A 26,774-nucleotide genomic window follows, 5' to 3' on the forward strand; every position below is an offset into this window, starting at 1 on the left:
TACGGAGACACTCTGGGACAAAGCAGTGGTCACAAGGTTTCTGGGGAGGAGCATCGACCTGAGCAGCAAGAATTTTGTCACCCAAAGGAGAAGTAAGACTGGTGTGAATCGTAGCCAGAATACGATCAGGAGGAATCATAGGAACTGGAACCGACTCCAAATTGGAAGTAGAGGAAAATTGTCGTGACAAGGCATCAGCCCTTACATTCTTAGTACCGGGTAAGAATGAGACAATGTAATTGAAACTTGACAAGAAAAGAGCCCATCGTGCCCTTCTGGGAGAGAGGCATTTAGCCTCAGACAAGAATGTGAGATTCTTATGGTCAGTAAGAATGAGAACCGGCACAGTGGTACCTTTGAGGAGATGTCTCCATTCTTTAAGGGCTAAAATGATCGCCAAAAGCTCTCTGTCACCAATCTCGTAATTGCACTCCGCAAGGTGACAATTTCTTGGAAAAGTAGCCACAAGGATGCATAGCACTCTCACAGGTAGGACGTTGAGACAGAAGGGCGCCAACACCAGTCTCAGAAGCATCAACCTCAAGGATAAAAGGTAACTTAGGATCAGGATGTGCCAACACAGGAGCAGAAACAAAGGCAGCCTTGAGACTTTCAAAGGCCTTAATGGACTCTGGAGACCAACTCTGTGGGTTACCGTTCTTTCTGGTTATGTCATTCAGGGGCTTGACCAGAGACGAGAAGTTACGAATAAACTTCCGATAATAGTTGGCAAAACCCAGGAATTGCTGCAGAGGACGTAACCCCATGGGTCGAGGCCATTGTAGGACTGTTGAAGGTTTCTCTGGGTCCATCGAAAAGCCAGCAGTGGAAATGACATAGCCCAGGAATTTCACTTGTTCCCGATGGAACTCACACTTCTCCAGTTTACAACAGAGATTGTTCTCTCTTAATTTCTGAAGCACATGACAGACATCTGTGTGGTGGCTCTCCAGGGACTTGGAAAATATGAGGATATCATCGAGATAAACCACCACACATAACTGCAACAAATCTCGGAGGACATCGTTAATAAATTCCTGGAAAACTCCCGGGTTGTTACAAAGGCCAAAAGGCATTATGAAGTACTCATAATGGCCTGTTCTGGTATTAAACGCAGTTTTCCACTTGTCTCCCTCCTTAATCCTCAAGAGATTGTATGTCCCTCTCAAATCAAGCTTTGTGAAAACCGTTGCTCCCTTGAGGTGGTCAAATAACTCTGTAATCAACGGAATTGGATAGCCATTCTTAATCGTGAAACGACTGAGACCCCTATAATCAATGCAAGGTCTCAGTTCACGACTCTTCTTCTTCACAAAGAAGAAACCAGCAGGAGAGGAGGATTTGCAGATGAAACCTTGAGAAAGTGCGTCTGCAACATATTCCTCCATGGCTTTATCCTCCAAGACCTACAAAGGGTAAACCCGACCACGAGGGGGAGTGGCACCAGGTCGAAGGTCAATTGCGCAATCATGCGGCCGGTGTGGACTACCGGCTTGACCTTTGTCAAGGACATCTCTAAAATCTCGGTACTCCTCTGGCAGGAAGGAGAGTAAAGAGGTACACAGGACCTTGGCTACCTTCCGGAAGCATGTTTCACTGCATTGTGGTTACCAGGAGAGAACCTCAGCATGGAGCCAATCAAAAGAGGGGTTGTGCCTCTGTAACCAAGGATAACCAATAACCAGCGGAAAGTTAGGAATTGGATTATCTCATGGTGAAGAGCCCCTATGGCCATGGACAATGGAACCATCTCATGAGTCACATGAGCAGGCTGTAGAGGTCTCCCATCAAGAGCCTCAATGCAAGTGGAGTGTCACGCAGCTGCAATGGAATCGAGTGCTTTGATACAAAGGCAGCATCGATGAACAGGCCTGCAGCCCCAGAGTCGATTATAGCCTGTATCTCGATAGACGACTTAGCCCAAGAAAGGGTGACCGAAACCAGGGGCTTATCCTTCTGGATAACTGGGGACGACACAACACCACCTAAGGTCTGTCCATGACAGGACCTCAAGGTTCGGGTGTTCCCAGGACGGGTAGGACAAGAGTTCAAAAAGTGACCTGCCTGGCCACAATAAAGGCACAATCTCTCCCTCCTCCTAAAGGCTCTCTCATCCGCAGAGATGACGCGTGAAGCCCAAGTGCATGGGTTCATCTTCACTGACCGACTCAGTAGCAGGAGCCATGGCAGGTGAGGGAGGCACGGGTGGGACTGCAAAGCTTGGAGACAAACGTACAGGAGGCTTCCGCAAGCGCTCCTTAAAAGAAAGTCTTTCTCTGAGTCTGGAGTCAATGAGGATGGCAAACAAGATCAAGCCCTCCAGCTCAGTGGGTATATCTCGGGCTGCTATCTCATCCTTGATGGAATCCAAGAGACCATGAGAAAAAGCAGCCACGAGGGCCTCATTGTTCCAAGCAACCTCTGCTGCCAGAGTACGGAACTCAATGTAGTCGGGAACAGTTCTCGTACTCTGATTGACACGAGGCACTTGGCAGCAGAAGCGGAGCATGCGGGAACGTCAAATACCCTTTTAAAGGAGGCCACAAACTCAGGATAACTCAAGACAACAGGTTTTTGCATCTCCCATAGAGGGTTAGCCCAGTCCAAGGCTCTCTCAGAAAGCAAAGATATCACAAACCCTACTTCGCTTCTGTCCGTGGGAAATGCCTGGGGCAGCACCTCAAAGTATATCTTAACTTCGTTGAGAAATCCTCTGCATTGAACTGGATCTCCCCCACATCGCTGGGGAAGCGGGCAGAACCAGACATACCTCTTATAGAGGTAATACTCAAGGCGGGTGCCTGCACAGAGACTGGCGCAGCAGCAGGGACAGCCTGCAACTCAGGTTGTACTGGAGCAGCCACAGTGGGGGATTCCAGGTGAGCCGTGCGACACAGGAGCGTTTGTAACACCATGGCAAATTGATCCATGCGGTGAACTTGTTCATCCAATCTGGAAAAAATATTACCAACAAGTGGATTGACTGCATCTTCTGAATTCATGGCCTTCGCCTACTGTCAGAAACCATGAACCAGACCGAGACAGAATGAATGAAAAAAAGAGATTGATTGGTGGGTATACCCACCATTAGAATACCTCCCTTCATCCACCCACTTCTAATGATGGGCCTACATGCACCATTTTGTTTTAACTGTGATGGTGAAATCACCTCCTACAGCGCTGGAGTCACGGCTTTATGTATCGTGGGAGTAAACGCTGTTGCTGTCAAGATAAATAAATCCGCGCTGCAGCTGAATGGTGTACCTGCTAAGCAAATGATGGTTAACAATAAAACAAAGTAACATTACAGTATAACAGTAAGACATACCATACCGGCAAAGCAAATACAAAAAAAAATAGTAAAAAATAAAACATTTTTTAACTCAATCTGTGCCTAAAATATATATATATGCCGAAGCATGGGGGCATCCGCTCCAATAGTTAGGAGCAAATCGCTCCTCCACCCCTGCTGCCCCAATACTTCGGCATATATGCTCTTTTTTTTTAACTGTGGTGGTGAAATCACCTCCTACAGCGCTGGAGTCACGGCTTTATGTATCGTGGGAGCAAACGCTGTTGCTGTCAAGATAAATAAATTCGCGCTGCAGCTGAATGGCGTACCTGAAAACAAAAAAATGGTTAACAATAAAACACAATAAAACATTGCAAAATAGAATACAGTAAAAAAGAGCAGAACAATAGAGAGAGGATAGAGAGCGAGAGAACAATAAAACGACAACTATTTTTGTTTTTTTATTATATTTTTTTTGTGTTTTTTTTATTTTTTACTTTTTTTTTTTTACATTTTTATTTGTAACTGTAACTGTAACTGTAATGGTTCGGTTCCAGGTTCGGGTCTTTCAAAATACGATGGCATCTTGGGAGACCCTGTGAAGTGTGTCCTAGTCTATACAGTGCTGTACCCTATGCTAATACTCCACTAGTGTATGGTAGCGTTCAAAACATTCACTAATGCAAAGACCAGGATTGTCAGGACAGGAGGGACAAAAATAGCGGGTGTCACGCCTATATCCGCGCTTTCTACAGACACAAAAATTTTCTTTGGGGGCTCATTGGGTAGGGGTACTAGGAAGGACATACGGAAAATGCATCTCATGCAGCCGGCTTACTGCATTTGGCTTGGGAAGGTGAGGTGGAGCACAATCTGGAAAGAGAAGGGCTCTGATGATCTCTTCCTGGAATTTAAGGAAGGATCCAGTCCGTCCTGAATCTCTGTATAGCACATGAGCGTGCAGCAAAGCCAATTGAAATAAGTATACAGACACTTTTTTGTACCAGCGTCTGGCCTTACGGGCAATTAGGTACGTCACCAACAACTGGTCGTTGAGGTCCACCCCTCTCATATTTTGGTTATATTCATGGAAACAGAGGGGTTTCTCCACAACACCAATTGCCGTAGGAATTTGGACCTTCGTGTCTGCGTGAAGGGAGGACAGAACGAAAACATTCTTATTATCCCTCCACTTCAAATTATTACACTTGAAGCAGGCACTCTCCCCAAGCCTAAGACGGGAATCTACAAGATGTTGGGGTAAGCTCCGGCGATTAGGTTGCACGGTGCCACATGCACCAATCTGATGATCAAACAAGTGACTAAAAAGTGGCACGCTCATGTAATAATTGTCCACATAAAATGGTACCCCTTTCCGAGTAAGGGTGACAGCAAGTCCCACACAATCTTGCCAGCGCTCCCTATGTAATCTGGGCAGTTCTCCGGCTCTACGTGACTATCTCTTCCCTTGTAAACCATAAAACCATATGTATAGCCTGTGACCCTGTCACAGAGCTTATACATCTTGACCCCATATCTGCCACACTTGCTGGGAAGATACTGTTTGAAAGACAAGTGGCCAGAAAATTTAATCAGGGACTCATCAACGCAGACAACTTGATGAGGAGTAAACAAGTCTGCAAAACGTTCATTGAAGTGGTTTACGAGGGGCCGAATTTTGTAGAGCCGACCGTATCCAGGGTCTCCACGAGGATGACAGAGTTCATTGTTGTTGAAGTGCATGAACCGCAAGATCTGCTCGTATCGTGCCCTGGCCATGGAGGCAGAGAACACTGGCATATGGTGAATTGGGTCAGTGGACCAATATGACCGTAACTCACTCTTTTTTTAGTTATGCCCTGGTCGAGGGATAGACCCAGAAAGGTCTTAAATTCGGAAACTGTAATTGGTTTCCAATCTCTGGCAAGGGAAGACTGGGGATAAGCAGCAATGAATTAATCAGCATACAAATTGCTTTGGTCCACAATAGATCTATAGAGATCTTCCGTGAAAAACAGCGAATAAAAATCAAGTGACGTAAAATCAACTGTTTCCACCTGAATTCCGGGTTGGCCAGTGAATGGGGGAAGTACGGGTGCTGCAGAAGTGGTGGGTTCCCAATCAGGATTGTCAAATTCTGCAGGAAGGACACTATGGGCATGACGGGCCTGTCTTTGTCTTCTTGGTGGCAGCGGGACACTACTTGTGCTTGCCACCACACCAGCTTGAACTGCACTTATGGGACTCGCCACATCACCACAAGATACTGCAGTACCTGATGTACGACCTTGGTGTACTAGGCCGCTGGTGCTTGCCAGTTCACCAGAAGGATGAGCGGCACTAGTACTTCTCTGCTCCATGCGAGAGCCCTGCGGTTCTAACACTTCAACAACAGCAGAAGAAGATTGGGGTCTGGTACGCCTGACCTTGGCAGGGACCACAACTCCGTTGTCAGAGCTATCTGTCATGGAGCCGTCGTCTACAGGATCGTATTCTGAGCCTGAATCTGACAGATGAGTGACTTCCTCTTCACTATCTGTCATGCTCAGAAACATGTAGGCCTCTTCACTAGTGTACCTTCGATTTGCCATTTTGGGCTCTAAATTTACTGGTACACTAGTGAGACTCAACCCTAGGCTGTCAGCAACTATATCAAACGCTACCAAAAAAACTGTTAGTGATCGCAGGGATCAGGCCTGACTGCGAACTCTGAAGTTATGTGTTTAGTGTCTTGTAAGTGACAGTGATTGATCGATACTGCACTTGGGTGGGCTGGGCTGGGCTAAGCAGAGGGGCTAAACGCAGGTGCTAGCAGGTATCTGGGCTGATCCTGCTAACACTGCCTTTTTGGGAACCCTAAACTGCTGGGGACGCTAGTATAGATTTGATCAGATCAGATATCTATTCAGACGCTATACTACTAAGGGAGGCGTATGGTGCGTGCGTGGGTGTTAGCGGTACTGGCACTAATCTGACGCTGCCTGGGGCGACGCAGGCCCTGACTGACCCTAAAACCCAACTGATATCACCCGCCGGGCGATCAGGGGGTTAAACATTTATTGGGTAATAAACAACGAGTATAAAAAACAAACTAACCAGCGTCACCCATAACACTTATACGGTGATCACTGGTGAAAGGGTTAACTAGGGGGCAATCAGGGGGTTAAAACCTTTATTAGGTAGTATATGGGGGTACCTGGCGCTATAAAAAGCTGACGGTGAACCTAAATAACTAACTGGCTAACTAGCTTCACCCGTGACACTTATACGGCGATCAGAAAAATGATCGATTAGTGACACTGGCGACAGGGGGTGAAAGGGTTAACTGGGGGGCAATTGCAACTGCTATTGATGTCACTGTGACAGGGGGGTGACAGGGGGTGCAGGTGCAGGGGGGGGGTGATCGGGGGGTGATTTGTGTGCCTATGTGTACTAGTGTTAGTGTGCTGTTGGTGCAAACTCACAGTGATGTCTTCTCTCCTTGGGCTCCGGAGAAAAAGACTGACAGGAGGAGAGATGACATCACTTCCTCTGCTTCTGTTTACAGTTTCAGAAGCAGAGGAAGCTTCTCATTCGTCAGGAGCGATCGCAAGGGGGGAGGCCATGAATCGGTGGCCTCCCCCTCAGCACGGATTGCTCCTGGAACGAAGCCGACCGCCGCAGGCACAATGACATTCTGTCAACATACATCGTCATGCGGCGGTCAGCAAGTAGTTAAGAGGTCCTGTCATGCTTTTTTTCTATTACAAGGGATTTGAGTTGAGGACATCCATGCTTACATCATACATATGTAAAGTCTGTTTTTTTTTCTTCTCTGGACCATACCAAACTGCTGTCCTCTACTCTCCTGTTTGTAGATATCTCCTTTAGCTAGGCTACTGCTAACAAGACACCGTGTGTGCACTCCCAGCCAGGGCTGTATGTGTCCAACCAAAAACACAGCCCCAGCAAACCACGTCTCTGCTCCCTCCTTCTTGAAGCGGAAGCCAAACACTCCCCTGTGCTCGCTGTCTCATCTTACAACCAGGAAGTTCATGGAGTGCCACAGATTGTGGAGGACCTGGTGATGGTGACAAGCACAGCAGGTAAGTGTTTGGCAACAGAGTGGGGGGTGGAACTGTACTGAAGCATTTTATACCTTAATGTGGTGAATTTAAATTTAATGTCATCACATAAAGTGACTGGTTTCATGGCAAGATCTTAACTGCAGTGACACATATATGCAAAGTGAAATGCTTTTCTTGTTGACAGTTATAAGCAGCCGTCCATGGGTAGGGGGCCCTGAAATCAACAGCTAAGAGCCAAAGTTATTTTCAGATCTGCCACTGTCAGAAAAGCAAAGACCAAATGAACAGAAGAGAGGCACTGTGGGTGACATTACCATGCTAGACTCATCTCACCCTCCTCGAATCAAAACTCCTAAATGGAGATTGCATTACCTCATATTTTTTATGATAGCAGCAGTAACATTTGTTTTGTCATATATCATAGGAGTCTATGTAAAAATTAGTCCTTAGGTGTGAACACACTTCCTGTCCTAGGGTTACAACGCTCACTCACCGTAATGTATTTATGGAAAAGCAGCATTGCTCCCCTAGGACAGGACTACATAATCCCCCTCCCTCTTCTTTATAACAAAGGGGGCAGAGGCTGCAGCTGCTGGAACATGTTACACGTTTCCCCCTAAATAAGGGTGGAACATGTGCATGTTCCACCCTAAATACGGGTGGAATATGTACATGTTCCAAAAGGCGAACTTATCCTTTTAAGGTATTTTTTGCATTTATTAATCAGATAAAACAAAATATTTTCAATGGTATATTCAACAGACCCAGAGGAAACAAATAAGATTCACACATCTAGTTGAGTTGGCAGCATGTGCACATGAAGTGTAGGAAAACCCTAACTATAACTATTCTTAAAAATGTTCCCTCTCCCCTCCTACCTATCATGCATACCCTGTATGAAAAAATGTGCATACTTACCCATTTTCAATCAACTTCGGTCACATGATTCTGCAACTCTGTGTAAGGGAGCACTCAACAACAGCTGTGAATTCCGGAACCTGTGATGTCACTCATACGCTTCCATAGCTCAGCCTTTGTCAGCACTTCCTCTTCTTCCCTGCAGCAGCTGCTCACTGACACATGAAAGCCAGAGCTGCAAGTTCACGTGACCAGATCACAGTGTATGAAAAACAGGTAAGTACACACATTTTCTTTATACAGGCTAGGAGGAGGAGAGGGAGGGAACATTTTTAATAAAAGTTATAGTTAGGCTTTTCCCTTACTTTTAACACTTTACATGTGTTAGCACTTTGCAATGCCAATCATTTGGAATGGCATTTGGAATGGCAGTTGGAATGGCATGCCAACTCTGATGCACATGTGTTGCAGAGCACCACAATGTATGGTAGCTCATGACTGTGTTTTGTGGTGCACTGTCAAAAAAAAAAAAAAAATACTGCATATCCAATTTTGCATTGGCACCAAAAATACACAATGCACATTAACGCGTAACTCAATGTGCATTATACCAGATACGTTAACACAATTGTACCAGAATGGCAAAGTGTGAATTGGTCTTTAAGATAACCTAGTACAAGACAGGCTTCACCATCTTTCACCAATACTGGCTTGGGAGATTAACCTGTTAGCTAGCTCTTGGTGTATTTGAAAGCTTATTTCAGGATTTAGCAGTGACTTGTTGAAGATCAATATCTCCCATATATTAAATTCCTCAGTTAGTCATATGTCCTGGAACTGCTGACTGATTGCTCATAGATAGGTGATTTAGAAAGTGATTGGATGTGCAAGAACAACCGGTCTGCCCTCAGGGCACCACTGCTCTGTGCTTCAGACGCATTTTACATTCATTTTAGAGACAAGATATACCTGTGCTCAAATCCCAATAGCTTGTACATGTATTTAAACTATCAGGTGCTAAAGGGGTGTGACCAGTGCCGGGACAAGGTCATTCGGTGCCCAAGGCGAAGATGGCAAACTGCGCTCTACCCCCCCCCCCCCCCCCACCAGGTGTAAAGAAAGTCAGTGTCAAAGCAAGAAAAGACTTAACACAATACAGATTAAATTTGGTTTAATTTAATAGGAACAGAGTTTACTTACACATTTTAGTTATATGTATTTTTATTAGAGGCACTTAAAGTGCTTTGAAGTAATAATGCAGCAAATGTGCTTGTAGAAAGGCCTGTTAACTGTTTTTTCTGTCATGGCTTGTGTGAACATACTAAAGTTTTCAGTTTTGCATTATTTTTTAATTATCTCATGAAATGACACTTAAATGTTTTATGCAGAATTAAGTTATAAAAATAAATATTAACAACAACTTTATCAGTGCCCATCAGTGCAGCCTCATCTGTGCCCAACAATGCAGCCTACCTGTATCCATCAATGCCACTTCACCTGTGCCCAACAATGAAGCCTACCTGTGCCCAACAATACCGCTTTACCTGTGCCCAACAACGCAGCCTACCTGTGTCCATCAATGCAGCCTACCTGTGTCCATCAATGCAGCCTACCTGTGTCCATCAATGCAGCCTACCTGTGTCCATCAATGCAGCCAACGCATGTCCATCAATGCAGCCTACCCGTGTCTTCAATGCAGCCTACCTGTGTCTATCAAAGCAGCCTACCTGTGTCCAACAATGCAGTCTACCTGTTCCGAATAATGCAGCCTGTGTCCATCAATGCAGCCTGTGCCCAACAATGCAGCCTGTGCCCAACAATGCAGCCTGTGCCCAACAATGCAGCCTGTGTCCATCAATGCAGCCTGTGTCCATCAATGCAGCCTGTGTCCATCAATGCAGCCTGTGTCCATCAATGCAGCCTACCTGTGAGAGGAGAGGAAGAGGATTGCTGGCCGGATCATCAGAGCACCGAGGACGATCACTGTAACAGCTTTCATTTCAATTGCTGTGTGTTCCCGCCGCTCGCTGTCACATACTGCCCCGCCTCCTGACCAGTGGACTTTGATACACGTCACACGTCCCGGGAATGGACTGGTGTTCTGTCTATCAAGGTCCCCGGAAAAGCTGTAAAAACACTCAGCAATTGAAATGAAAGCTGCTACAGCAATGTTCCTCGCTCTGATGATCCAGCATGCTCTCTCTTCCTCTGGGCAATCGCTGGGAGAAGAGCTCCCATTCAACCCCGCCAATCAGCAGTGCTCGTCCCCCCCCCGCTCCCAGGCAGCCCACGCTTACCAGCCCTCATTTTCCACTCGCCTGCGAGTAGGCGAGTGGAAAATTTGAGGGCTGATTTACGGTCCATAAAAGCATTGTCACTTTACCATAATATATATGTAAATTTAGTTTGCACCTGTTCTCCTTCCGGTTCTCCCACACTGCCTGGGCGTTCGCTGCACAGAGTCCCTCCCTCCAACAGCGATCACTCTGCACGCAGCAGGACTAGTGGGATGTCCCACATGCCCTAGCCGGATCTACAACACAGACAGTACACAATTACATTAGAGAGCAGTGAGTCATCAAGAATCAAGTTATTATAACAAAGAAAAGTCAGCGGCGGCTGCGGACATTACAGGGACCGCTCATGGACACCAGTGTCTGTGTGCGGACACCTTGCCAATCCCTGTCCATGCTGCATATTACACAAATTAAATAGCATTGATCATTAACCTCTGCTCAGCCCACTCCCCTGCGCCAATCCAGCCATTTATTAATCTGTTGCTGCAACCTGCAGATGCAGTCAGAAATATCTGCTGTTTTGCTTACTTTAATACAGAAGCACTGTCTGAAGCACAGTGTCACTGTCACACACTGCTTTGGTTTCACTTCCAAGCTCCAACTTCCAGCTAGAGCCAGGCTCCTCTAGGTTGCAGCGCCGACACAGCTCCCTGCCCTCCTACGCCTCCGGCCGTGAGTGAGGTCACATCGCCTGGGTGGGACTAACGAGGCTCTTCTCTAGGGGGAGTGAACAACAGTGAAGCACAGCACGCTGACAGGGAAGGGAGATGAAGCCAGGTCTTGTTGTGCCGGGTGCAGGAGCTCACTCGGCACACTTAGACAGTTTTTCTGGGAAAAGGCAGCGGTGCTGGCCAAGTGTCAAAGTAATACCTCTTCTGGCCACTGCTCTGCGTTTTATGTGCATTTTAGATGCCGTGCATTAAAAAAAAGTCCTGCATGCTTCATCTTTGATGTGCTTTGATCAAAACGTATATTCTATAGAGTTCAATGATATTGTGCCTAAAACTCGTGTACATTTTGGATGAACCCGCTGCACACTGCTATACACCTTTTCCAGCAAACTATACAAAGAAAAACAGGGGTTTTTAGTTCATACATATTGCAATACATGTTTAAGCTGGCCAAAGTAATCCCTATTATGGCCAGTCCTACACTGACTGCTCTGCCACTGCAAATGCTACGGTGGACACCATGCCAACATCGGGCATAAAGACACAAGGTGGGGGAGAGCTTCTAGGTTCAGGACTGGTCACTGACCTGCATTACAACAGAGTCAGGATATACCTGTGCTCAAATCCCAATAGCTTGTACATGTATCTGGTGCTAAATGGTGCCACATGTTAACACTACAAATTCTGGATGAACCCTCTGCACACTGCTATACACCCTTTCCAGCAAACTATGCAAAGAAAGACGGAAAAACAGGATTTTTTCATGGGAACCTTGTAGCTCTCCCCCACCTTGTGTCTGTATAACCCATGTTAGCATAGTGTCCACCGCAGTGTTTGCAGTGGCAGAGCAGTGTAGAACTGGCCATAAGAGGGATTACTTTGACGCAATTGGCCATCCTAAACATGTATTGCAGTATGTGTGAACTAAAAATCCCTGTTTTAAATTGCATAGTTTGCTGCAAAGGGTGTATAGCAGTGTGCAGAGGGTTCATCCAGAATTAGTAGTGTTAACATGCGATCACACCCCTTTAGCACCTGATAGTTTATATACAGTATCTCACAAAAGTGAGTAAACCCCTCACATTTTTGTAAATAAATTATTATATCTTTTCATGTGACAATAAATTACACTTTGCTACAATGTAAAGTAGTGAGTGTACAGCTTAAATTTGCTGTCCCTTCAAAATAACTCAACACACAGCCATTAATGTCTAAACCGCTGGCAACAAAAGTGAGTACACCCCTAAGTGAAAATGTCCAAATTGGACCCAAAGTGTCAATATTTTGTGTGGCCACCATTATTTTCCAGCACTGACTTAACTCTCTTGGGAGTTCACCAGAGCTTCACAGGTTGCCACTGGAGTCCTCTTCCACTCCTCTATGATTACATCACGGAGCTGGTGGATATTAGAGACCCCGCGCTCCTCCACCTTCCATTTGAGGATGCCCCACAGATACTCAATAGGGTTTAGGTCTGGAGACATGCTTGGCCAGTCCATCACCTTTACCCTCAGCTTCTTTAGCAAGGCATTAGTCATCTTGGAGGTGTGTTTGGGGTCGTTATCATGTTGGAATACTGCCCTGTGGCCCAGTCCCTGAGGGGAGGGGATCCTGCTGTCACAGTACATGCATCAGTATGTCACAGTTCATTTGGTACAGTTGGCATTCATGGTTCCCTAAATGAACTGTAGCTCCCCAGTGCCCGCAGCACTCATGCAGCCCCAGACCATGACACTCCCACCACCATGTTTGACTGTAGGCAAGACACACTTGTCTTTGTACTCCTCACCTGGTTGCCGCCACACATGCTTGACACCATCTGAACCAAGTAAGTTTATCTTGGTCTCAGACCACAGGACAAGTTCCAGTAATCCATGTCCTTAGTCTGCTTGTCTTCAGAAAACTGTTTGCGGGCTTCTTGTGCGTCATCTTTAGAAGAGGCTTCCTTTTGGGATGACAGCCATGCAGACCAATTTGATGCAGTGTGCGGCGTATGGTCTGAGCACTGACAGGCTGACCCCCCACCCCTTCAACCTCTGCAGCAATGCTGGCAGCACTCATGCATCTATTTCCCAAAGACAACCTCTGGATATGATGCTGAGCATACGCACTCAACTTCTTTGGTCGACCACGGCGAAGCCTGTTCTGAGTGAAATCTGTTCAAGTAAACCGCTGTATGGTCTTGGCCACCGTGCTGAAGCTCAGTTTCAGGATCTTGGCAATCGTCTTATAGCCTAGGCCATCTTTATGTAGAGTAACAATTCTTTGCGATGAGGTGCCATGTTGAACTTCCAGTGCCCAGTATGAGAGAGTGAGAGCGATAACACCAAATTTAACACATCTGCTCCCCATTCACACCTAAGACCTTGTGACAGTAACAAGTCACATGACATCGGGGAGGGAAAATGACTAATTGGGCCCAATTTGGACATTTTCACTTAGGGCTGTACTCACTTTTGTTGCCAGAGGTTTAGACATTAATGGCTGTGTGTTGAGTTACTTAGAGGGGACAGCAAATTTACACTGGTATACAAGCTGTACACTCACTACTTTACATTGTAGCAAAGTGTAATTTCTTCAATGTTGTCACATGAAAATATATAATAAAATATTTACAAAAATGTGAGGTTTGTACTCACTTTTGTAAGATACTGTACATGTACAAACTATTGGAATTTGAGCACAGGTATATCTTGTCTCAGCTGTGATGCAGGTCAGTAGCCAGACCTGAACCTAGTAGCTCTCCCCCACCTTGTGTCTGTATGCCCCATGGCATTGTGTCCATCGTAGCATTTGCAGTGGCAGAGCAGTGTAGGACTGGCCATAAGAGGGATTATTTTGATGCAGTTGGCCAGCTTAAACGTGTATTGCAATATGTATGATTCGATCATTACTTTAAACTACTACCATATGATAACTTTTCTGACTGGAGAGTTATGTTGGACATACATTATACCTATCTCTGTATGTACACATTGCTATCCCCTTTAATTTGTTACAATCATATGCACTTACTTAATCCTAACGGACAGGTGTTTATTTCCAGATACTGCATTATACCTGTGTGTTGAGAATGTATCCTTATGCTCTAAGCAGTACAGCAGTTGCTATCTGCTTAATTCTTCATAGAGTTGAAGCAAAGAACAGAGGACCCAAACTATCAAGCAGCTCCTTCAGGGCTAGCGCTACATGTGTCTACACTGGTATTTTACTGGTTTGCTTAACCATTTCCTAATATGTATACAGGAGCATTGGACCAACCAGTTTAGGGATGAAATGTGTCTTTGTGAGAGCCAGTCATGGCACATAAAAGGTGCCTGACAGTCTGCAACGGGTAGTCAAATTGAGGACAGGCATTTGGCTCACAGATAGGGGAGGCTGCATTCCAATGTCTAGGGCAGGGCTGCCAAGGCAGTACATAAGAGGGACACACTGGGCATATATATCAAGACCTGTCAGTACTTAAAATGGTTGTAAACCCTTTACAACCTCTTTATACTACAGGCAAGCCTATAATTAGGCTTATGCCGCGTACACACGATCGGACTTTATGGCATACTTGGTCCGGCGTACCGGATTTCGTCGGACAATTCGATCGTGTGTGGGCTCCAGCGGACTTTGTTTTCTCAAAAGTTTGACGGACTTAGATTTGAAACATGTTTCAAATCTATCCGACGGACTCGAGTCTGGTCGAAAAGTCCGCTCGTGTGTATGCTAGTCCGACGGCCAAAAAACGATGCTAGGGCAGCTATTGGCTACTGGCTATGAACTTCCTTGTTTTAGTCCGTTGGTACGTCATCACGTACAAATCCGTCGGACTTTGGTTGATCGTGTGTAGGCAAGTCCATTCATTCAGAAAGTCCGTCGTAAAGTCCGTTGCAAAGTATGCCGTAAAATCCGGTTGTGTGTACGCGGCATGACCTGTAGCTACACTGGATATCTCCTAAACCTGCACGGTTTAGGAGATATCCCTGTATTTGCATGTGCCGATGTGATCGGCACATACGCACCAAAGCAAACTGAAGCAACGACACGTTCGTGCCATTGCTTCAGTTGTACTGTGCTGTTACTGGTACTGTGACGTCATCACGGCTTGGCCAATCACAGTGCCGGAGCCGTGATACCCAGAAGTAACCCCCCGGAGAGATGTTGCCCGCCGGAGCAGTGAACGAGGACCGCTGCGGGGGCTTCGATCTCAGGTAAATAATTCATAATGAGCTAGTATGCTATGCATACTAGTTTATTATGCCTTTTGTCTTGCAGGTTGTTTTTTTTTTTTTTAAAGGGTTTACAACCACTTTAAGGACAGGAATCTGTGCAGGCTAGAAAGCTACTCTGTGATAGAGAACTAGTCAAGAGGCTAAATAGAGCTAGAGAGAGTGGGTCTAGGAGAGCTATCTGTTAGAGTGAACCTATGGTAAGATACATAGACTGGAGGCTGACATTTGTGTTTGCTATAATTTGCTGAAAGTGCTCATGCTTTTGCGTCATTCTGTGTTGAGAAACAAAAAAAGTGGCCTGAAACATTCACCTGACTCCCTGAAATGCTCTACATTTGTTTAGAAATTGCCTTACTAGACCTTTTTAACAAGGTGGGACCCTTGAAATTGTTTTTTTTTGTTAGTACTCAACAGCTCATAGTACCTTAGTGTGATCAGTAGGTTTTAGAGACTTTTAAATAAAAGAAATATATATATAACTATAATAAGGTTAGATGAATAATAATAGTATTAGTCAGAAAAGAAACACAGACTGTGAAAATGATAGTGACCCCTTGCATTGATGGTTACCGTAATGTACATGGGACGTTTTTACAACCTCTCCTGAACGATTTAACTTGACAGAACTTGACAGATAGTAACCGACGTTTAAAACGTTTGTTTTGCTGTGTTTACATGCCGCGCTTAGTGGCGTTTTGCCACGTTTGCGTTTAGAAGCGTTTAAAAAAATTAAAAAATATATATATTTTTTTTTCAAAATAGCCAAAAAAAGCCAAAAATGAAAAAAACACCTGAAAACAAAATGTGGCTAAACACAAGTTACCACGTTTATCCACATTTAGAAGTGTTTGGTGCCTGAAATGACTCTAAACTCAGCTTCTGAACCCATTTTTTGAGTTACAAAAAAAGCATCTAAACTCACCTGCCTAGAAATGACTGTTAACAAACCTGTGTGCATGTACTGATAATATAACATAGAGGAGAGTTTAGGAGCAGTTGCAAAAAATGCCCAACTTCTTCTAAACGTCTGTTTACCAGCAGCAGTGTACATGAGGCCGTGATCCAATATGTTGGTGGTCAGTGTAGAAGACAACCCTTACATTTGTGGTCATTGTAGAAGTAAACCCTTACATTGGGGTCATTGTAGAAGTGACCCCTTACATTGGTGGTTAATGTAGAAGAAAATGCTTAAATTGGTGGTCAGTGTAGAAGAGAACCCTTACATTGGTGGTCAGTGTAGAAGAGACCCCGTACATTGGTGGTTAGTGTAGAAGAGAACTCTTACATTAGTGGTCATTGTATAAGAGAACCCTTACATTGGTGGTCAGTATTGTCAAGAGGTCAATATGCCACTGCTCTCTTCTCAGGAAACCACTACTAACCTCTGGAGGAACCATAGTGTTCAACAGAACCCTGGTTGAGGAAGGCTGCTCTAGAGAAATGTTACAAGAACCGAAGAGATCCTATACTCAAATGTTTAACCACTTCAGCCCTGGAAGATTTTTCCCCTTCCTGACCAGAGAACGTTTTACAATTTGGCACTGCTTTGCTTTAACTGACAATTGCGCAATGCTGTACCCAAACGAAATTTGCATCCTTTTTTCCCCACAAATAGAGTTTTATTTTGGTGGTATTTGATGACCTCTGTGGTTTTTATTTTTTGCGCAATAAACAAAAAAAGACTATCAATTTTGAAAGAAAAACAATATTTTTTTACATTTCTTCATCAGTTTAGGCCAATATATATTCTTCTACATATTTTTGGTAAAAAAAAAAAAAAATTGCAATAAGCGTATATTGATTGGTTTGCGCAAAAGTTATAGCATCTACAAACTATGGGAAAGATTTATGGCATTTTTATAGCATTTTTATTATTTGTTTTTTACAAGTAATGGCGGTGATCAGCGATTTTTATCGGGACTGCGACTTTATGGCGGACAGATCAGACACTTTTGACACATTTTTGGGACCATTGACAATTATACAGCGATCAGTGCTATAAAAATGCACTGATTACTGTGTAAATGTCACTGGCAAGGAAGGGGTTAACACTAGGGGGCGATCAAGGGGTTAATTGTGTGTTCCCTCACTGTATTCTAACTGTATGGGGATGGGAGTGACTAGGAGAGGAGACATATAGTTTTTCCTACTTAGTAGGAACAAACGATATGGCTCCTCTCCTCTGACAGCACAGGGATTTGTATGTTTACATCCACAAATCCCCATGCTGGCGCTCGTGCGTGCGATCCTGTGTTGCCAGCAGCGATCGTGCCCGCCGGCCATGCACATCGTGTCCCCCGCCGTGCAGCGGGTAGGATGTACTTGTACTGGATTTCGGCCAGAGAAGCCATTCTGCCGCAGTATATCTGCCTGAGCCGGTTGGGAACTGGTTAAGTAGAGTTACCCCGTGAGGGCCGTTTAAAGATACTGTACCCCAATGGTTTCCCTGACCGTGCAAGTCTCCTGACACCTCTTACACCTTGGGTTCAGACATTTCTGCAATAGTAAATATGATGCACAGACTCTAAACTAGAACACCGTAAACAGATGAGTCTTTACTTAAGATTTGATGGTTAACAGTATCAACAGAAAGTGGTTTAAGCAAATATGAGGCTATGATTAAACTCTTGACACAAATGTATAAGAAATGTTTGGACATAGTCCTCAATAGAATAAAAAACAGCAAACAGTAATCTGATCTAAGCCTATGGCTGCAGGTCAGAAAAGGGAAGCAGAATGATCAGTTTTATGTCAGACTACTCCGTTTTTGCCTCCTGCCATCATAACCCGTTAAACACAAACACTCAATACTGTTTGATAAGTTGTGCACAAAGTACTGTATATGACCTGGTTTCTAAGTAAGAGTCCCTTGGTATAGGGGCTGGTCAAATGCCCAACGTTCCTTTCTTTGTGTGTGGGTGGGGGGTGGGGGGGGGGCAAAGAAGTCCTTTTGATGTGGGTGTCTTGTATTTTCAGCTAGCTCAATTGATGGGGCCGAATGTAACTTTTAGGTAATGACATCCATGCAGTGCAAAAGTTATTGTAGATGTCTCCTTACAGAACTTTAATGAGGAGGGCAAAGTAAAGGTGTCTGCATGCGGTGTCTTTAGATGCAAAGAGGGTGGACTATTGCCCGCTCATCAGTCTGGATGATACCTGGCTCAAGAGATGATGTGAAGATCCTGCAGTAGGCTCCTGCACATACTGTGCTTAAGGAACGGTGCCACAGCTCAGCTTAATCTATACTGCAGGTAAAGAGGATGACCTTCCGACTGTCACTGGGCCAGTGTTCTGTTGAGAAGTGCGCGCTATCGAGAAGTGCCTGGGACGAACAGCGCATGCGACATGCATGCACCGTATGGAACAGCACAACAGCTGACTTTACGATCAGCTGTTGTGACAGCGAGACAGCGTAGGTTCACAATAGCCAACAGAAGAAATTGTTTTTACATTATGTGGGCGGATTTATAAACCATGGGCAGTTGGGGGCGGAATTAGATGGCCAGTGCTGCAAAATAAAACTTTTTATGCTTTAGCCAACTGAAAGGCGGGTTTGCTCCCGTGGCGAGTTCATGTCGGTGAGGGGACTTTTACATGTTGTGGGCGGATTTATAAACAATGGGTGGTTTGGGGCGGAATTAGATGGCCAGTGCTGCAAAACAAAACGTTTTATGCTTTAGCCAACTGAAGGGTGGGTTTGCTCCCGTGGCGAGTTCATGTCGGTGAGGGGACTTTTAATGTTGTGGGTGGATTTATAAATGATGGGTAGTTGGGGGCAGAATTAGATGGCCAGTGCTGCAAAATAAAACTTTTTATGCTATTCTCCCTGGACGCTTGAGCAGCCTGACACACGGAGCCTCTGCTTACACAAATCTGTCTGTGCACAGCTCTGCAAAATACATATATGGGAGGTCAACAAAAATTATAGAGCAGTGTCTGTGTTCTCTGTCAAGTGCTGGGGGCTGGATCGCCTCCACTGCTTTTCCTCCAATCAGAGGCCAAAGAAGCTGAATGCGAGTTTACCTGTAGCCCTCACACTGGAGACTTGTACACCATCATTGTGGTGTTCCAGGACGATGGGCACTGGGTCCCCCGAGGGCAGAGCACATGTGTGACCCTCTTTGGGGTCACTGGTTACTTAGGGAGAAGGAGATGGCCCCTGGGTGGACATGGGAGAAGGAGAGGGCCCCTTGGTGGACGTGGGAGAAGGAGAGGGCTCCTGGGTGGATGTAGAAGGAGAGGGCCCCTGGGTGGCCGGTGGAGGAGAGGACCCTTGGGTGGCTGGGGGAGATGGAGAGGACCCCTGGGTGGCCGATGGAGAAGAAGAGGGCTCCTGGGTCGACATGGGAAAAGGAGAGGGACCCTGGGTGGCCAGTAGAGGAGGAGAGGGCCCCTGGGTGGTGATTTAGTGAAGAAGAGGGCTCCTGTGTGGACGTTTGGAGGAGAAGAGGGCACCTGGGTGTTTAGAGTAAAAGAGGGCCCCCAAGGTGAAGGGGGAGGAGGAAAGGACCCCCAGGGTGATTGACAGAGAAGGAGTGGCCCCTGGCTGTTTGGTGGAGAAGGAAATGGCCCCAGGGTTGGCCAAAATTGGAAGAGCTGGTCCTTGGGTGGTTGGAGGCATAGAGGGTGCCACCCTTCTTCCCCGAGGACAGGGACACCCTTCTTCCCTGATGACAGGGACACCCTTCTCCCCTGCAGGACAGGGACACCCTTCTCCCCTGGAGGACAGGGACACCTTTCTCCCCTGGAGGACAGGGACCCCCCTTCTTCCCCGGTGACAGGGACTCCCTTCTCTCTGTGAAGGGTCTCCTATCTCTGGTCCCCAGGGAAGATGGGGTCCCTAGGTGAGATGGAGTCCCTGTTGCCAGGGGAGATGGGGTTCCTGTCCCTAGAGGAGAAGGGGGGACTCTGTCCCCAGGACAGAGGGTTGTCTCTGTCCTCAGGGGAGAAGGGTGTCCCTGTCCTCAGGGGAGAAGGGGGGACTCTGTACCCAGGGAAGGAGGGGGTCCTTGTCCTCCAGGGGAGAAGGGTGTCCCTGTCCTCCAGGGGAGAAGGGTGTCCCTGTCCCCAGGGGAGAAGAGAGTCCCTGTCCCCCGGGGGAGAAGGGGGGTCCCTGTCCCCCGGGGGAGAAGGGGGGTCCCTGTCCTCCAGGGAGAAGGGGCAACTCTGTCCTCCAGGGGAGAAGGGTGTCCCTGTCCTCTAGGGAGAAGGGTGTCCCTGTCCTCAGTGGAGAAGGGTGTCCCTGTCCTCAGGGAAGAAGGATGTCCCTGTCCTCCAGGGGACAAGGGTGTCCCTGTCCTCCAGGAGAGAAGGGGGGACTCTGTCCCCAGGGGAGAAGGTTGACCCTGTTCTCGGGGGAGAAGGGTGTCCCTGTCCTCAGGGGAGAAGGGGGGGACTCTGTCCTCAGGGGAGAAGGGAGTCCCTGTCCCCAGGGAAGAAGGGGTGTCCCTGTCCTCAGGGGAGAAGGGTGACCCTGTCCTCAGGGGAGAAGGGGGGACTCTGTCTCCAGGGGAGAAGGGAGTCCCTGTCCCCAGGGGAGAAGGGGGGGGTACCTGTCCTCCAGGGGGGAAGGGTGTCCCTGTCCTCCAGGGGAGAAGGGTGTCCCTGTCCTCAGGGAAGAAGGGTGTCCCTGTCCTCCAGAGAGAAGGGTGTCCCTGTCCTCGGGGGAGAAGAGTGTCCCTGTCCTCGGGGGAGAATGGTGAAATTCTCTCCTCCTCCAACCACCCAAGGACCAGCTCTTCCAATTTTGGCCAACCCTGGGGCCATTTCCTTCTTCACCAAACAGCCAGGGACCACTCCTTCTCTGCCAATCACCCTGAGGGCCCTTTGCTCCTCTCCCATTCACTTTGGGGGAGGAGGAAAGGGCCCTCTAAACACCCAGGTGCCCTCTCCTCCTCCAAACGTCCACCCAGGGGCCCTTTTCTTCACTAAATGTCCACCCGGGGGCTCTCTCCTCCTCCAAACACCCAGGTGCCTTCCCCTTCTCCACTGGCCACCCAGGGGCTCCCTACTTCTCCACCGGCCACCCAGGGGCCCTCTCCTTCCCCCACATCCACCCAGAAGCCCTCTCCTTCTCCCACGTCCACCCAGGAGCCCTCTCCTTTTCCCCCGGCCACCCAGGGGTCCTCTCCTTTGCCATAGGACCGCGGGGAACAATCTGACAGAAAAATTTCTTCTGTCTGCTATTGTGCGCATGCACCGTCTCACCGTCACAACAGCTGATTGTAAAATCAGCTGTTGTGCTGTTCCATACGGTGCATACGTGGCGCATGCGCCGTTCGTCCCGGGCACTTCTCGAAAGCGGACACTTCTCGACAGAACACCGGCCGGACACTGCCGACAATGGATGCATCCCTTGCTGCCTAGGCCAAAGCACCAGCTAGCTGTCCCCAACTGTCCAGGCCACTGCTTCCAGGTGAAGGCTGTGGTCCCAAGAGACGGACTCTACCCTTCCTCGGGCTATTTATGCCCTCTCCCAGCATTCTGTCTTCTCCCTCCAGCCGGCTGGAACTTGTAGTCCACAAAAGTTCGACTCCAATGTAAAATTGGCTTTCCAGACTACATGTCCCAAGATCTTTTGCTCCTCTCTTGCAGGTCCTCACTTGCTCTGCACTCAGGATGAGGCAAATGGAGTCTGTGCTGAACACTAGGGGAAACAGTCTCACTGTAGCAGATGCTGCAAAGTGTCCTCTGTCGCAGCAGGCAATTTAGCTATCTCCTGGCTACATTTACATAACGCCAATGCTAAATTTTGTGTTGATGAGATGCATAAATAATAAGGACTGGCATACTTACCTTCCCTGGAGAAGATGTTGCTGAATGTTCCCTTCCCTACTGGCTAGGTGTAGGCATTTGGTCATGTGCTTTTTGCCGATGGGGTAAATCAGAGTTTAGATTGGGTGATCCATCCTACCTTTTCAACAGAGTTCGTATGGCCAGTTGTATAAGTCTTCTCTGACATATGACGACCAGCACTAAATTGTGTCTGCAGCTGCATTTACCACACGAAAGGTAAGTATTCTGTCTTTCTTGTTATACATTATTTACTTTTTTTTATCCCAACAACACTGCAGGCTTTCCTGAATTGCATTAGCAGCACCCTGGATGATTTTACTCTTGACTGCTATTGTTCTTTATATGCTCTTGCTTTTGTTCTCTGTATTTAATAACAAACCACTGTTGTTTTTATAAATCTCTGTGTACATGTGTTATTTCCTTAGCAATAATTTACTGTGTGTTTTGTTTGAATAGGTTGTCATCACCAATGTATAAAACAAGAATGTTAGTGGGGTGAGGAATCTGACTAGACTGCCACTGGCATTGCCCTGAGAGTCAACTTCAGTCAATCAGTTAGTCAACTAGTCATCGTAGTACTGTTGTAATGACATTTTTATTCATGCCTCCAAGCTTGGCTCCTTTCTCACAAGGAAATGGCTTTGTTTTTTAATCAAGGAAAAAGGAAATATAACATATACACATGTTTCAAGGAATTTAATGACTCAGTCAAAAACGTGAGGATCTTTTTGAAAGCAAAACCTAGCTTTTGTATACAGCTATAAAGTCTTGTATTTGGCTTATGCCTATGCTGTATGCCATATAATCAGTGGCGTCTCCAGCTTTCAAATTTAGGGGGGGCACATGGGGGGACAGGGACAAAAGTAGGGGGGCAACTATAAAATGCATATATATATATATATATATATATATATATATATATATATCCTGGGGCCCTTTACTACGACCCCACAACGGGCCCTTTCACATGTTCTGCAGTGAGCTCCCTTCCTACTGTATTGGGGTCCCCCAGGGTGGCAGAAAACAAGAGATATATGTCACCAGCATACCAAGAAAATATAAGGATCCAAAGCAGTGGGAGAACTATCAGGGTTGCAAAGGTTGTCTTGCCTCCGGGCCCTGGTGTTCTGTCACTGTGGGGTTCCCCAGCCTCCTCTTGCTGTCCTGCCCCTGCTATTGACAGCTCTGGTCTGGCATCTCTTGGAATTTACAGGCTGGTTCTTCTGTCCTAAGGACGGGAGAAATCAGTCTGTTTTTTCAGTAACTGAAAGTCCTGGTGGAGTCCTTCCTGCAACTCGCTCTTCTCCCTGCCAATGAGGATGCAGGTGAAGGAGCAGATCAGGCGGCCGTGGTTGTGTGAACGCTCGCATTATGCAGTGTCAGCGAGCAGGGGAGGGGGGAGGAATCACCCGCAGGAGCTGACTGGGGACTCTCTCCCTCTTAGACATTGATTTTTTGTAAAAAAAAAAAAAAAAAAAAAAATTTTTTTTTTTTGGGGGGGGGGGCACATGGTGGGGCACAGCATAATGTTGGGGGGGTCAGGGCCCCCTCTGCCCCCCCCTAGGGTCGCCATTGCATATAATGTGCACTTTTCTACTTCCCCTTAGTCTACTACTAATTGGTAAGCTCAAGCTTCTTCTTTTTGCTGCTACTCAATTGGATGATAAAATGTGTTAGGAAATCTGAACACAAGTTCTTCCTTTTCATAGTAATCTACCTATAACCATACCTCCCAAGAAATAAAAAGAAAAAAAGAAATCTTACTTTAGGACCCCTTTTATACTGATATATATATATATATTTTTTTTTTTTCCTTACCAAAAGCAGAAATTAAACGCATGACCAATAAATCCTATGGAGCTCTTCACACCAGTCAGTTGCAGACCAACTGTGTTTTTAAAAGTCCTGCATACTGCATTTTTGGTGCATGTTTGGTGCGGTAAAAAACCCACACCAAAAATGCACCTCCCCATTAAAATGAATTTAAAACGCTTCAAAAACACAACAAAAGGACATCAAAAATGCACCTTCAATCGTGTTTTTGGTACGTTTTTGTAGTCACATGTCCTTTTTTTCACAGATGTAAAATGCATTGAAAACGTAGCAAAAACACAGTAAAAATTGCATATGCATTTTTACCACGTTTTTGCAACATTGCAGTGTAAAAGCAGCCTTGCTCGGGTGTCGTTTTTGTCACCATACCCATTAATTTCCACTCTGCCCACTTTTTAGGGGTACAAACATTTTTACAGACTTGCCTCACTAAAATCTCAAAACTATGAAAATACCAAATTTAGTGCATGAGAAATAAGGACAATAGTCTCAGAAATGTGAACAATAGTCCAAACTGGTGAAAATCATTGTGAGAAAATCTTGATAACCAGATGTTCCAAACACCAAAGTGACTCACCACCTTGAGCATACAGGACTCTTACCGGGTGTCCCCGATGATGTCAGATGTGATGAAATGTGTAGGGTGGAGCTATTGCTTATGACATCTTCACACACTCTACAACAAGGAAGTGACTAGTTTGAATCCTGGGTCCAGAATTTCATACAGATGAGCGCTTGTTGTTTTTAACTATGTAAGTGGCTAGTGCTTTCAAATAAAAAATTGTTGTATACAGTTTTGCACTATGTTGGTGTCCCTGGTTTTCTTTGTATGTTATAGTCGAATAAACTGCTTTATTGGATGAGGTGTTCTGGTGACCAAATATAGAGACCTAGAAATGGATCATGCTTTCCAACAGATGACATTGATACACAAGCACAAAAGCTTTTTTTTATGTACAAAGAGTCCACTTGCTAAGAGTCCTGTATGCTCAGGTGGTGGGACACCTTGGTGTTTAAAGCATCTGGTTATCAAAATTTTCTCACAAAAATTTTCACCAGTTTGGACTTTTATTCACATTTCTGGGACCATTATGCTTATTCCTCATGTACTTTTTGGCATTGTATTGGTATTTTTATAGTTTGTAATACTTGTTTTTATATTTTAGCACGGCAATTTGGATTTACCTTTCAGTATACAATTTATCTAATTATTTTTCTAGCTGCTATATAGATCTGTTAGCGCAATTTTTGTTTGGTTTAGCAGGTTAGGATTAGCTGGGGCCTAAAGGTATTAAATTAGTGCTCAGGCACTTTTGTAGGATGTCTGGTGTGAACAGCTCTCTTGAGGTCATCGGGAGAAGGCTTGCGGGTCAGAGATGGAGTGTAGGAAGTGATGTAATTGTGCTGCCTTCCAGAAGGGAAGGTGGTAGCTACCAGTCGATTCTGTAAGGTTTGCCCAATGACCCGCTGTCACAAACTTGGAGGCCTGTTCCCATCCCAGGTCCCTCAAAGTTGAGTATTCCGTCTGGTGCAGGCCAGGTGTGAAGTTTGGATGTCCGAGAATCAGATAGAGTGGTGAAGTCTCTGTCGTCAACAGTGTTTGTGTGGCTACGTGAAAACTGAGTCTCAACGTAGTCCCGATCAACGGGTGGGATTTCAATCTCGGGGGCAAGGAGTTGTAACACCAGAGTGCACTTTTTAGAGGAATAGTGGTTTGAGATTGTTCTATCTGTGTCCATAATTTATATGTTCCGTTCCGACTCTAATCTAAGATTCTGCCTAAGTGAGTGGCCTGATAATATCGTCGGAAATCTGGATAGCCTCCATTCTGTTTGGGCAATGACATTTGGATTTTGTTCAATCTAGGTTTTTTTTGAGCCCAGATGAAACAGGTGAAGAGGGCTTGTACTTGTTTGAGGAAAGATGTAGGAATCTGAATGGGGAGGGCTTGGAAAAGGTAGAGGAATTTGGGAAAGATACACATTTTTATCAGGTTACATCTGCCAAACCAAGAGTGTAATCCTTTGTGCCAGGTGTCTAGAATATTTTTTTAAACTTGGGAATTTATTTTCACATTGCACTGCAGTGAAAACAATCCCCGCATTGTTTTCATCCTTTAAAATTTAAAGTACAGTGCCTTGAAAAAGTATTCACACCCCTTGAAATGTTCCATATTTTGTCATGTTACAACAATGTTATTTGGATTTTATGTGATAGACCAACACGAAGTGGCACATAATTGTGAAGTAGAAGGAAATGATAAATGGTTTTAAAATATGTTTTACAAATAAATATCTGAAAAGTGTGGTGTGCATTTGTATTCAGCCCCCCTGAGTCAATACTTTGCAGAACCACCTTTTGCTGCAATTACAGCTGCAAGTATTTTGGGGTATGTCTTTACCAGCTTTGCACATCTAGAGAGTGAAATTGTTGCCCCTTCTTCTTTACAAAATAGCTCAAGCTCTGTCAGATTGGACGGAGAGCATCTGTGAACAGCAATTTTCAAGTCTTGCCACAGATTCTCAATTGGATTTAGGTCTGAACTTAATGACTGGGCCATTCTAACACATGAATATTCTCTGATCTAAACCATTCCATTGTAGGACTGGCTGTATGCTTAGGGTCGTTGCTCTACTGAATGGTGAACCTCCACCCCAGTCTCAAGTCTTTTGCAGACTCTAACTCTTTCTTGCCAAATACAGATTACCCTGTATTTGGCTCCATCCATCTTCCCATCAACT

The sequence above is a fragment of the Aquarana catesbeiana genome, linkage group LG04, assembly GCF_042186555.1.
Source record: "Aquarana catesbeiana isolate 2022-GZ linkage group LG04, ASM4218655v1, whole genome shotgun sequence".
NCBI lineage: Eukaryota > Metazoa > Chordata > Amphibia > Anura > Ranidae > Aquarana > Aquarana catesbeiana.